This window comes from Amblyomma mixtum, chromosome 10, assembly GCF_055824585.1.
Source record: "Amblyomma mixtum isolate Tamu chromosome 10, ASM5582458v1, whole genome shotgun sequence".
NCBI lineage: Eukaryota > Metazoa > Arthropoda > Arachnida > Ixodida > Ixodidae > Amblyomma > Amblyomma mixtum.
In genome coordinates this window covers 77,778,744-77,792,849 of record NC_143021.1, presented here as the reverse complement: position 1 = coordinate 77,792,849, position 14,106 = coordinate 77,778,744, and positions in this window count along the sequence as shown.

Sequence of the window (14,106 nt, the reverse complement as noted above, 5' to 3'; positions counted from 1 at the left end):
CACCTCGCAGCTGATCGTCATTTGGCAGCAGCGGCTGTACCGACCGGTTCACTAAATCTGCGCATCTTACACACAGGTTTGTGCAATCATTTGTAACCAATTTTTATTTTTTTTTTCTTTCTGCCGCTGCTGCCAAGCTCTTGTACGTGTTTGCTGAACTGCTAATTTGAAATGCCTACTGAAGTGACAAAGCTGTTGAAAGATTTTAAACAGGAAATGCGAGATATGCGCAGTGCACTAGAGAAAGAGCTTCGAAAGGAATACAAAGAACTGAAAAAATCCGTTGGTTTCTTTAGTGAACAGTTTGATGCTATGGCTGAGCGCTGCGCAAAACTAGAAAACCAAAACTCAGCGCTAAAGAAAGAAAATGCCGAACTATCACAGGAATGCACAGGACTGAAACAACAACTATCTGATCTTGAAGACCGGGTGACAAACCAAGAACAGTACTCGAGGAACCGGAACATTGAGATTAAAGGCGTTCCGGTCAGCGACGACGAGAACTTACCTTCAATCTTGAGCAAACTAGGAGACGTCATAAGCGAACCCATTTCTGATTCCGATGTAGAAATGTGTCATCGTGTGCCAAGGAAAGACAAAGGATGCCCTAACATTGTCGTGCAGTTCCGCTCTCGTGCGAAACGGGAAGAGGTGATTGAAAAGGCCAGGAAAAATCGAATTTATACCTCTGATTTTGGTTACCAGAGTGCTGATGGTTCCAGTTCTCCCCCGGTATTTGTTAATGAGCACCTTTGCCCCGCCTTGAAGAAACTTCTTGGACAAGTTGTGGAGCGAAAGAAATCAAAAGAATGGAAGTACGCGTGGACAAAGGGCGGCAAAATTTTCGCGCGCAAGACAGACACGTCGAATGTGCTGCGCATATCTTGCGTTGCGGACATCGATAAGATGAAGTGAGGAACTAGGATTCCGAGCAATTTGCCAACAGCCATTCCCGTCAATGGCTGGCAAATCGGTGAACCCTGCGGATGTGACTAAAATTTATCATGAAAAGCCATGCACATCTTTCTTCCTGTTGAACACTCAATCAGCGCGCAATAAGTCTGATGAGCTGTGTGCCTTGTTTTCATGTTTTGGCTTTTCATTTGATGTTATTATGCTTTGTGAAACATGGTACCGACACGACCACGAAGTTATACAGATCCCAGGTTACACAAGACACTACTAAAATCGCTCAGTCAGGAACGGTGGAGGCGTACTTTTCATGGCCAGGGAGAATTTTCAGTGTGAAAAAATCGACGAGTTTACGGCGGTTACAGCGGACTTTGAAATCTTGACTGTCGTTCACAACAAAAGCATATTTTCTGTTTTATATCGCCCTCCAGGCGGGAACGTTGCAAACTTTTTCACATTTATGGAAAACTTCTTATCCCGGATAAATGAAAACAGGTATGAACTCGTCTTGGGCGGCGATATAAATATTAACATGTTGAACGAAACGCAGCTGAGTACTGATTTCACTCGACTTTTAGAAGCTAATGCATGTTTCAACACAATTACTGCTCCAACTCGCATTAGCAAGGACTGTGAAAGTTTGCTTGATGTTTTCATTATAAACACTGAATCTCGAACTATTAACTCCGGAGTAATCAGCGCTCATATTAGCGATCATTTGCCAGTATTTCTTCTCTTGGAATCGTATGTCTCGAGTAAAGAGCCAAAGCAGTGTCCCCCGATCACTATCCAAGATATTAATTCAGCTACACTCGAGGATTTCCATACAAGAATATCAAAAATAAATTGGCTCGACGTGTACAATCAGTCTGACGCAGACGCCGCGTACGAGTCATTTTTGTGTCTTTTCAAAAAGGCTTACTCGGAATCTTTTCACCCTAAAACACTGAAGCCTAGAAAAGCTAGAAAACCTTGGATAACCAGTGCACTTCTGAAACTAATCAAGCAAAAAGATGCTCTGTTCAAACGTTTTTTGGACACAAGAGACACGTGCCATCTATCCGAATTTAAGAAATTTCGGAATAAGTTAACTGCAACCCTCAGACAAGCTAAGAAAGATTACCTTCATAGGTTGTTTGATCCTGAAGCTGTAAAGCGGACGGACATCACGTGGAGAAACCTTAGCGCAGTGCTTAACATTGGACGTCAGCATCCAGAGGGCGTACGAGAATTGATCATTAATGGGGAACTTTCAACAGGCGCGCATTTAGCAAACGATTTTAATAATTATTTTGTGTCCCTAGTGAATAGTTTGCACGATCCTCGCTCCGCAGAGTACGTCAATTCCAAAACTTGCGATAGTGCTTTTCTGCATCCAACTAGCGCCGAAGAAATTTGTCTCACGTTCTCCGCTCTGCGAAACAGTAAAAGCTGCGATATTGATGACCTGCAAATACGCCCCGTAAAACACGTTTTAGATCTGATATGTCCAGTTCTTGAGCATGTGTATAATTTGTGCTTTGTAAACAGTATATTTCCTAAGCGCATGCAACTCGCAAGGGTTACAGTGCTCTTCAAAGCCGGTGATAGAAACAACATGTCTAACTACAGACCAATATCCATTTTAGCTGTATTTTCAAAATGCCTAGAAAAATTAATAACACTCAGAATGACCGCTTTCTGCGAAAAACAAAATATCCTTACTGACTGTCAGTTCGGTTTCCGAAAGGGTCGTTCGACAGAGTTAGCTCTACTAACACAAAAGGAACTAATATTACAAGCATTTGAGCAAAATTTTGTGACACTAGGCATTTTCATCGATTTTTCAAAGGCCTTTGACACAATTAATCACACCACACTGCTAACAAAACTTGAAATTTATGGTTTCAGGGGCCCATTCCTTAGCTTAATCAAAAGCTATCTGCAGTTCAGGTGTCAGAGGGTTTCAATAAATAACCGTCTTTCAGATAACTTACCCATTCATTCTGGTGTACCTCAAGGAAGCATTCTTGGACCTTTGTTATTTAATATTTACATTAACGACATAATAAATATTGACACCACTGCCCAATTCATCATATACGCTGACGACACTAGTCTGTTTTTTACATCTGGATGTGCAAGGGACCTGTTGGCTCTTGCGAACACTGCTTTAAGCGAACTCAATCGATGGAGTTCATTGAATTCACTGTCTATAAATAAAAGCAAGACAAAGGCTGTACTTTTTCAACCTAAAAACAAAAATGTCCACATTGACGGCCATTTGCAAATGGGTTCCTCGGTTATCAACATTGTGCCATCCATTAAGTGCCTCGGGGTCGTATTTCAAGAGAACTTACTTTGGAATCTTTGTACAGACTCAGCTGCTAACAAAATCGCTCGTGTTGTGGGGATACTAACGAAACTTCGATTTTTTCTTCCCTTGAGCGTGAAAAAGCTGCTTTACAACTGTCTCTTCCTGTCCCATCTGAATTACTGCCATTTAGTGTGGGGAAACACCACAATGTCTAACATCACAAAGCTTTATCTTTTTGCAGAAGAAAGCAGTGCGCGCTATCGCTAATTTCTCATATGACGCTCATACGCAGCCTCTTTTCAGTGCCCTTAACTTACAGCCGGTCACCTCCATATATCGTAGTATTTTACTCAAGCGTTTCACTACTGCGAAAAAACAGAACACCAAATTCTTCGAGCATTTATCTCTATTGACAATGAGTTCTAACATTTACAACACACGTCACAGAGAAACATGGTACGTTCCTAAAACGCGCACTAACTACGGTCAACAAATGTTACGCCACACACTGCCATCTTTGTTAAACTCATTAGAAACTTAATAACAACGTAGCTCTCCTTTTATGGGCTCATTGTGGATTCGTTTTTTTTTTGTTTGCTTTGCTGTAGTATACACTGACGCCATGAATGTCTAACCAATTTTCTTTGCTTGTTAGTAACTTATTATTTATGTTTGTGAATTTCAAAGCTATTTTATTTCTATAATTTATGCTTTATGCTTTCTGCTTTAAAATCATTTCAGCATTCTATCATTGATTTTTTTTTGGCCGTATGTATTTCTGTTATAGCATAGAATGTTATAGAATGTTCACTAATACTTTTTTTTCGTTTATCCATTATTGTATCTTTGCGTTCTCTTTATTGTGCATAGTGCCATTTCTGTAGGGGGTACAGACCCCGTCAAGCCAAATCCATTTGGCTTTTTGTCTGCACTCCCGTCATCTGTACATGTCTAGATGCAAATAAACTTGAATTGAAAGAATGCAAAGCGGAACGTTAAATTATTTTTTCCCAACAATCGGGATGAAGCAGGCAGGAAAACCTACCACAGTAATCAACAACTATTATAATATAATAACTAAGGTGAAAAGATAAATAATCCTTTTTAATAAAAATGAGGGAAGTTAGTAATATCAGCGTATCAGAGTACTTTCAAGGTCCTATAAAGATTCGTCTTTTCACGCCATTTACCATCGGTGAAGATTTTGTGAAATGTTGTTGGGCAAGCAATTGAGTTTTACATTTTTTCGTTATGTCAGACACGCCTGTTCAATGGATTGGCGTTGCTTTAGTCTCCTTACCTGCAACCAGCTGCAGAATTATTTTAATGTGGGTCTAGAGAGATGCATTTTCGTATTTTCCGCGCATAACTCGCACAGAACACACGGCGGTTGTGAAAAAAGTAATTCATCGCTATACTCTTTTTGTTCTTAAGACGAGCACGCAGCAATATAGGACTGGACAGACGCTGTCTCATCCGGAACGGGACTGCTTGCTCATCTGAAATTACTTCTTGCAGAAAGAAAAAACAAAAACTCGTAGGCCGTTAACCAGTCTTTTTTCGTCAGTTTGTCATGATTAAGATTTGCTGTTAACCTTTTTTCGATTCTTTTTTTCATGCTATATGCACACCCTTGAAAAATAACAGATTAGTTTTAATAGTTACGTTTATCAACTTGCCATTGAGTACACTTTGTACGCAATTAAACAAAAAAAAAGCCGAAGCTCTATACGCTGCAAGCTCATGAAAGCAGCCCCTGTTCATGAACGCAGTGGCTTTCCCGCACAGCTTAGAACATGGTGGACCTTCGCGCAACTCTGCTCCCTGCGGGAGCATATACAGGAACACTACGGGTGGGTGGGTGGGTGGGTGGGTGGGTGGGTGGGTGGGTGGGTAGATGGATGGATGGATGGATGGATGGATGGATGGACGGACGGACGGACGGACGGACGGACGGACGGGTGGACGGACGGACGGGTGGGTGGACGGACGGGTGGGTGGACGGGTGGATGGGTGGATGGGTGGATGGGTGGATGGATGGATGGATGGATGGTTGGATAGGAGCGCCCCCTTTGAAACGGGGTGGTGGCAATTGCCACCCTGCTCAGCTTTTCTTCATTTTTTTTTCTTTACTGTGTTGGCAATTCTCATTAAGAATCTCCACCATCTTTACCTACGGTTTCGTACAATTCTAACCTTATGACACATCTCTGCTTTTCAGCCACCAATCCTCCAATCGCTTTTTGTTAACTTCCACTGCAGATTTATTTACATGACCATTGTTATCTTTAAATCCAAGGGCCTCAGGAAGAGTGACTGCGCCTGCATCGACATCCGGATGGATACCGGCACATTTGATTATAAGGTATTCAATTGTTTCCCCAGATCTACCACACACTGCACATGTGTCATCTTCTTCGTTAAATTTCTTTTTGTAGCTGCGCGTTCTAAGACACCCTGACCTAGCTTCAAAAAGTATGGCACTGCCTCTTGAGTTATCATAGAAAAATTCTTTCCTGATCTGCCTTTTCCAGCATCGATATAGTTCTACACTATGTTTTTTTTTCCATTGAATTCATCGAATTTTTAACTTCCGCGTTTTTAACCTGTCGTTTAATGCTCTTTCTTTCTCCGTCCTCATGACCTGCATACTTACTGGTTAGTTTTCTAGTTCTTTTCCGCCACTGTGAGTCAACGCTCTTTCTGTATAAATATTTAAATACCTTAGCTGCCCACCTGTTATCGTCCAATTTCCTCAGGCGTTCTTCATATAGTATTTTACTCTTAGCTTCCCGTGCTTCGAACGATGCCCAGTCCATATCCCCTTGTACTGCCTCGTTTGTGGTTTTGCCGTGGGCACCTAGTGCTAATCTTCCAACAGCTCTCTGATCTACGTCTAATCTCGACTGAACTTCTTCCCTTAAGCACAGAACCGCATTGCCGAAACTAAGTCCCGGCACCATTATTCCTTTCCAAATACCTCTTAGTACTTCATATTTGTTGTACCCCCATAATGCCCTATGTTTCATTATCCCGGCGTCTCTTCGTCCTTTTGCCCTAAGAGCCTGTTCGTGCTTTTCCGTGTATATCTGCCCTTCGTTTAGCCATATCCCGAGGTATTTGTATGCGGCCACTTTGGGTATTTCGTGGCCTTGTATTGTAAGCACCTGATCAGTTGTATCGTTAAAAACCATCACACCTGATTTAGTTCCACTAAAACTGAATCCTAGAGTGTCTCCGTCTCCACAGCAATTAACCAAAGTTTGTAAATCTTCCTGGCTATCTGCTAACAGTACAATATCGTCGGCATACATTAAACCCGGGAGTCGCTGCTCAACTACATTTCCGCCTAATCTTTACGACAGATTATAACCTAGACTACTTTCTTCTAGTCTTCTTTCCATATTTATCACGTAAAGCATGAACAGCAGCGGTGATAGAGGACAACCTTGCCTTAATCCTTTGTGCACCCCCACAGTTGTGGTACTTTTTTTGCCTTCCCATGTAATTTCAACTTCATTATCTCGGTAGATTTCCTGTAGAAAATCAATTACGTTATGACCGATACCTAAATCTTTCAATATGCTCCACAGGAGTTCCCTGTTCACGTTATCGTATGCACCGCTTATGTCCAGAAAGGCTAAAAACCGAGGTCTGTTTTCCTCCTTAGCTATTTCTATGCATTGGGTAAGCACGAACAGGCTATCATCTAAACGCCTACCCCTTCTGAACCCATTCTGAAGTTCTCCGAGTATCCGATTACCTTCTACCCATGCCTGCATTTTTAATTTCACCGCCTGCATGGCCAGCCTGTACATAACAGACGTTATCGTAATCGGACGGTAGGATTTGATGTTCATCTTATCTCCTTTCCCTTTATAAATCAAATTCATTTTACTCTGTCTCCAGCTGTGCGGAATTTGCTGATTTGTTATGACTGTCTCCAATGCTTTTTTCAGCGCTTCCTTGCTTCTTGGGCCAAGTTTATTAATCAGCTTAATTGGAATTTCGTCTATCCCTGCGGATGTGGTTTTAGGAATATTCGCTTCCGCCTTTTCCCAGTTAAGACTAGTCAGTTCTAAGCTATTCTCTATTGTGCTGTCCTGTGTTGCCGCCTCACTTGGGAAGATTACCCCATTGTCGTTACTAAAAGACGCAGCTATAAATGATGTAATGTAGTTCACAGCATCGTCTCCCTCTAAACATTTTCCCTCAGCATCTATAATCTGTTCCTAAGTTCTTTTATTTGTTTTTCCCAACCAGCTTATATGGTTCCAGAATTTTCTTGGCCCCCTTTATTTGCCTCGCGAACTTCTGCCAGCCATTTATCAGAGGACTGCTTCATTTTATCCCCGCAGGGGCGTCTGATTCATGCAGACGATGGTGAGTTGCGACACCACGGGTACCTGAGCATCCGCAGGGACATCCCCGCGGGGGGATGATGGTGAACAGTGCGCCACCACGGACCCGAGCACCCGCGCTTAGCCGTGCGTGGCATTGCCGTGTCCGGGGAAAAGGGGATCCTGGTGGTTGAGCCGATGCCGAGAGTTTGGACCCTTAAGGCCCCTCGGCGGAGGCAACACACCACTTTGGCCCCAGCTTCCTGTAGACGGCACCTCCGGCCTGACCCGACCGGGGGAAATCGGCAGTTGCCTTTTCCTATCCTCCCCTCTATCTTTCACTTTCCTATCTCTTTCTTACAACTCTCCTGTTTCCTCCTCTTTTCTCGGTGTTTTCACTTTTCATAGGCGGCTAGGGTTAGCCTTGTGCGGTGTAACTACCCTGAGTTGCCCATATTTGGTTATAGCAGTGGTGTACAGCTGGCGTGGGCAGGACTTGCTTTCAAGTTCCTGTCGCGTCCCCTTGTTGGGCTCCTTGGTGGGTGGCTGGCACCATGGCCGAAGAACATAATTTTTTATGGCATCCCTTACATCAAACAATGATCGCACTCCAAAAAGAGTGCGGACCGAGGACCTTACAGCCCAGTGCTTTCAAAAAACGAAACAAACGTTTCCAAAATACCACGTCATCCACAGTGAAACTGAGAAAACTGCCAGAAAATTGTCTACCTTCATAGTTTCCAAATGTCTGACCGATGCCTTGGGCACGGGCTACAAGTTATCAAAAATGCCTAGCGGTGACCTGCTTCTAGAAATTAAAGACAGCAACCAGCACTCCAAACTTTCCAGCATAGTTTTAATAGGGGACATTCCTGTCACAACAACTGCACACCGATCATTGAACACCGTTCGTGGTGTGATATCGGAGTTTGACTTCCTCGACCTGACTGAAGATGAAATGCTTGAGGATCTCAAAGACCAAAATGTCACAAATGTACTTCGCATCAAAATCAGAAAAGAAAACAAAGAAATACCAACCAAACATCTCGTGCTCACTTTCAACTCCAGCACCCTCCCTGAATACATCGAAGTAGGCTACTTGAAGATCAAAGTCCAACATTACATCCCAAACCCCAGAAGGTGTTTCAACTGTCAGCGATATGGCCATGGGTCGCTGAGTTGCCGTGGTCGACAAGCCTGCGCAAAATGCGCCTCACACGAGCATGTTTCTGAGAACTGTGAAGCCGCAGCCCTGTGCTGCGCAAACTGTGAAGGAGATCATCCCGCCTACTCAAGATCCTGCCCAAGATGGAAAACTGAAAAAGAAATAATCACTCTAAAAACAAAAGAAAACATTTCATTCAAAGAAGCTCGTAATCGACTGTCACACAACATCAATACATTCTCCTTCACTGCAGGAACAAATTTTGCTGATGTGGTGCGCAGGGGCGACACACCACACCGGTCTCCGGCCAATGCCCAGGCAAAGCCTGAGGCAGGGCCTTCTTCGTCCCCGGCAGGCGCAGCCAAGGCTGCCCTGCCACCTCTCAAAAAGGGCCCGCCGGCCCCTCAGTCGGCTGCCCGCAAGGCTTCCCCCAGTCGGGAGAGGCCTGTAAACCGCACACCCGCGGGATCTCCGCGGGCCTCCAGAGCCTCCAGAGCGAGGCGATGGACACAACGGAGAGCTCGCCTCCGCTGCAGCGGCGGCGCAGCTCTCTTGAAAGAAAAAGAAAAGATAAGAGCCCAGTAATGGCACCCCCAAAACCAATATCGTAACTTCTTAACTACACTCCCCATAATTGTCCAACATGGCTTTCCTTATACACTGGAACTGCTGTGGAGTATTAAATAATTATTCTGACATAAAAGAACTTCTAAACACACTTTCCCCTGTGGCTCTATGCCTACAGGAGACAAACTTAGGTCCCAAACAGCAGAATATCCTAAAGAAGTACAAAGTGTTTCGGTACGACCGAGAGCAGGCTAACAGGCTCTCGGGAGGTGTTGCTATTGTTGTGCAGAGTGGAGTTGCAACACGTGAAATCAAGATTAAAACCAAATATGAAGCTGTTGCAGTCACCATCCTCCATTTTAAAACCATCACCATATGCTCTCTATATCTACAGCCACATCAATCAGTAACACTTCGTGACTTAGAAACACTTTTACAACAGCTACCAGAGCCGTATCTGGTAGTCAGTGAATTTAATGCTCACTCTAATTTTTGGGGAAGTACACAAACAGATACTAGGGGTCGTATTTTAGAAGATTTTATTCTGTCAAATAATCTCTGCCTGCTCAATACAGGCAAACACACATACTGTTCTCCAAGCTCGGGAAAAATGAGCTGTATAGACTTGTTTTTTAGCTCACCATCTATTTTTATGGATTTTAAATGGGATGTCCTTGACAACCCCTACGGAAGCGACCATCTACCAGTAGTAATCACCTTGTCGTCATCACCATCAATCATCCCTAGCAAACCACGTCGATGGAAACTTAACATAGCGGATTGGGAGCTGTTTCGGCAAAAAGCCTCTCTAGAAAAAATATTTGCGGATCACCTTAATGTAGATCAACTAAATGAAATGATGACATCCTGCATAATTTCTGCGGCACACCTGGCTATCCCTCAGTCCTCTGGGGTGGTTCGACACAACCACAAGGTGTGGTATGGCAGAGAATGTAGAGAAGCGAAGAAGGTGCAAAATAAAGCCTGGGGAATTTTTAGAAGATACCCCACACACGAGAACCTTATAAACTTTAAAAAGGTGAGAGCAAATGCACGTCGTATCCGTCGCAATGCCGAGAAGACCTCCTGGAAAAAATATGTATCATCTATCAATAGTTCAATTACATCAAAAAAGATGTGGGAACAGGTGCATAAATTAGACGGCAAATTCTCTCCCTTTACAGTACCATTTCTAACAGCCCCTGGAACACAAACAAGTATAGATGAACAGGCTGACATACTAGGACAACATTTCTCTGACGTTTCAAGCTCTTCCCACTACACACAGTCGTTCTTAAAACACAAACACAGCTGAAAAACAGAAACTCCCAACGACTGGTAGTACAAACGAAACATACAATACATTATTTACAATTCAGGAGATCAAAAATGTACTGTCCTCCGGTAAACAGACAGCACCTGGTCCGGATGGTGTACATTATGAAATGCTTGCCCACCTGTCCAAAGCTGCTGTAGGGGCACTTTCGCAATTTTTTAACAAAATATGGGTGTCCGGAAAGATGCCGAAGGCTTGGAGAAAAGCAGTTATCGTACCGTTCTTAAAACCTGGAAAGCCGCCCACCTCCCCAAATAATTATAGGCCCATAGCTCTTACAAGTTGTATAGCAAAATCATTTGAAAGTGTGCTCAACGTTAGGCTCATGTTCATTCTTGAATCACGCGAACTACTTGACATCCACCAGTGCGGATTTAAAAAAGGATGTTCGACAACTGACCATCTCGTCCGCTTAGAAAACACGGTCCGAGAGGCATTCATACATCAACAACACTGTCTGGCAGTCTTCTTTGACATGGAGAAGGCATATGATACCACATGGAGATATGGCATTCTACGCGACTTGGCAGATCTTGGCATCCAGGGTAGGATGTTGAACAGCCTGAAGGATTTCCTGTCAGAGCGGTCTTTTCAGGTGCGCCTGGGTGCAACCCTTTCGCAGAGCTTTGTCCAGGAGAATGGGGTACCACAGGGCTGTATCCTAAGTACCACTCTTTTTGTAGTGAAAATGAATTCTATAGCGAAAATAATTCCCAACTCCATTATGTATTCCGTGTATGTCGACGACCTTCAGATTGCTTGCACGTCCTCCAGCCTGTCAACGTGTGAGAGGCAGGTACAACTCACATTAAACAAGCTAGCAATCTGGGCAGACAAAAATGGGTTCAAGTTCTCTCCACCGAAAACAGTGGCTGTTGTTTTCTCGCTTAAAAGAGGCTTGCAGATCGATCCGAACTTAAACCTAAATGGAGCCACACTACCGGTAAAACAAGAACATAAATTTTTAGGAATAGCATTTGATAAAAAACTTACATTTCTGCCGCACATAAACAACTTGCAATGAATATCCTTAAAGTACTCTCAAGGAAACGCTGGGGATCTGACAGAACATGCCTCCTTCATATCTACCGTTCTCTAGTGCGCTCATGTCTAGATTATGGGAGTATAGTGTACGGCTCGGCAAGGCCTTCATATCTAAAAAGATTAGATCCAGTTCATAATCTAGGTCTCCGCCTTTGTTGTGGAGCATACCGAACGTCTCCGGTAATGAGCCTTCATGTTGAAGCAAATGAGCCATCACTAGAAAATAGAAGGAAAGCACTTACATGTTCATACATTCTTAGAATAAGGTCGCGACCAAAACACGTGTGTTATTCAATCGTCACAACATGCCCTTCTCGAATAATATTTACAAATAAGCCCCAAGCAACCAGGCCTTTGCTAATGCGGTTTGAGGAGATCTGCCGAGAACTTGACTTATCAGAAACATTACCAAATGTGGCAGAACGGTGCGACGCATTTGGCCCTTGGTACAGTTTTCCGTCGGTCTGTGATATAAGTCTTACACAGTTCAACAAGAGACAATCTCCAGCAGAACACATCATACAAGAGTTCCTTACACTAAAGGAAAAATACGATAGCTACACGGAGTTCTACACAGACGGATCTAAAACCACAGCTTATGTTGGAAGTGCAGTAGTGGAAGGGAACTGGGAAAAAATAGTAAGGCTTCCTCAGTGTGCATCAGTTTTTACAGCCGAGTGTTATGCTGTGTTTCTTGCTACGGAGAAAATAATAAGCAAGAACATCGAAAACAGTATTATCTATACAGACTCCCTCAGTGTACTGAAAGCACTACAGTCCAGAAATGCAGTCATACCATCAATAGGAACTGTCATACACAACATAATAAGGATCATAACACAAGGACATAACATAAAATTATGTTGGGTTCCAAGCCATGTCGGAATTGATGGTAACGAGAGAGCGGACGCATGCGCCTCTGAAGCCCACAACAAGGAAATACAGAAAATAAGCATGCCACATAATGATTGTATGAAGCTTGTTCAGAGCAGACTGAGAAACAAATGGCAGAGCATATGGAATAGTCAGATAAATAACAAGCTACACTTAATAAAACCAATATTAGGAGAATGGAAATCATGCACTCATCAGGAACGCTTCTTTGAAGTTATTTTATGTCGTTTACGTATTGGACACACACACCTTACCCACAACTTTCTACTAACCAAACAAGACAAACCTGTTTGCGAAGAATGCGGAGACGAACTTACGGTTAACCATATTTTAATCTCTTGTGTTCAACTAGATAAACTAAGAAAAAAGTACTTCAGTCCATTTTATAAAGAATGCATTCCTTTCCATCCAACACTGCTCTCACATGATAATGCCATTGTTAACATACCTTCTATTTTTTAACTTTTTAAAAGAAGCAGGCTTACTCGAAAAACTGTAAACATTGAACCACTGGCTCGCTTCATTGCATGATACACCTCAGCCGCTTTCTCATTCCTGAGAAGAAGGCTGAGGCTTTTATATGATTGGTTGGGATCCTCGACATCCTTGGCCAGCCAAGGATGGCCGCTAAGGTTGCCTGACCTTTTCTTTAAAGCTTTTACCATTAGCCATTCTCAAATCTCGTTTTGTCTGTTATTACTAGGTAGTTAAAATTTTTAGGCCCTTTACACCATATTTTTATTAAATCACACAGAAAACATTCCCTATTACCTTGTGTTTGGCGCATGATGGCCTTAGATGCCTATGTGCCATTAAACCCAACACAACACAGCACAACGCTTCATTTTAGCCTGGACTAGGACCTGAACTTGCTGTTTCTTTTGTCGATCAGATTCCCATTTTTCGCCTATTTCCTCTTCAGATAACTGCGCCTTCTTTGCTTCTCTGTGTTCCCTTGAAGCCACCCGTCGTTGTTCGATGGCCTCCTTAATTTCCATATTCCACCAGCTTCGTGGCTTCCTCTTTCGTCTCCAGCGATTTACTCCTTTCACTTGTTTCATTTTTGTAGCGATGAGCAGTTCTAACTGATTATAATCCCACTTTGCCATGGGGCGTTTCTCGATTACTTCTTCTATTTCGGCTGCTATTTGTTCATCGTTTAATTTTGCGTTGTCTTTTTGACTTCGCGGCAATTCTCCTTTGACTAGGGCTCCCAACTGTAGACTAATACGTTTACGATCACTTCCTAAGCTGTACTTCCCCTTTTCGGCAATTCTCCTTTGACTAGGGCTCCCAACTGTAGACTAATACGTTTATGATCACTTCCTAGGCTGTACTTCCCCTCTTCGTCTATTTCCATTATTGCGAGCTTGCTATAGATGCCCTGCGACATTAGACAGTAGTCAATGGTTGTTTGCCTGTTACGGGATTCCCACGTGATTTGTCCCTCACATTTAGTTTCTCTGTTGACAATAACTAGGTTGTGCCGCTCACACAAATCTAGCATTAACTTCCCGTTACAATCTGTGTATCCATCCAGATCCTCGATATG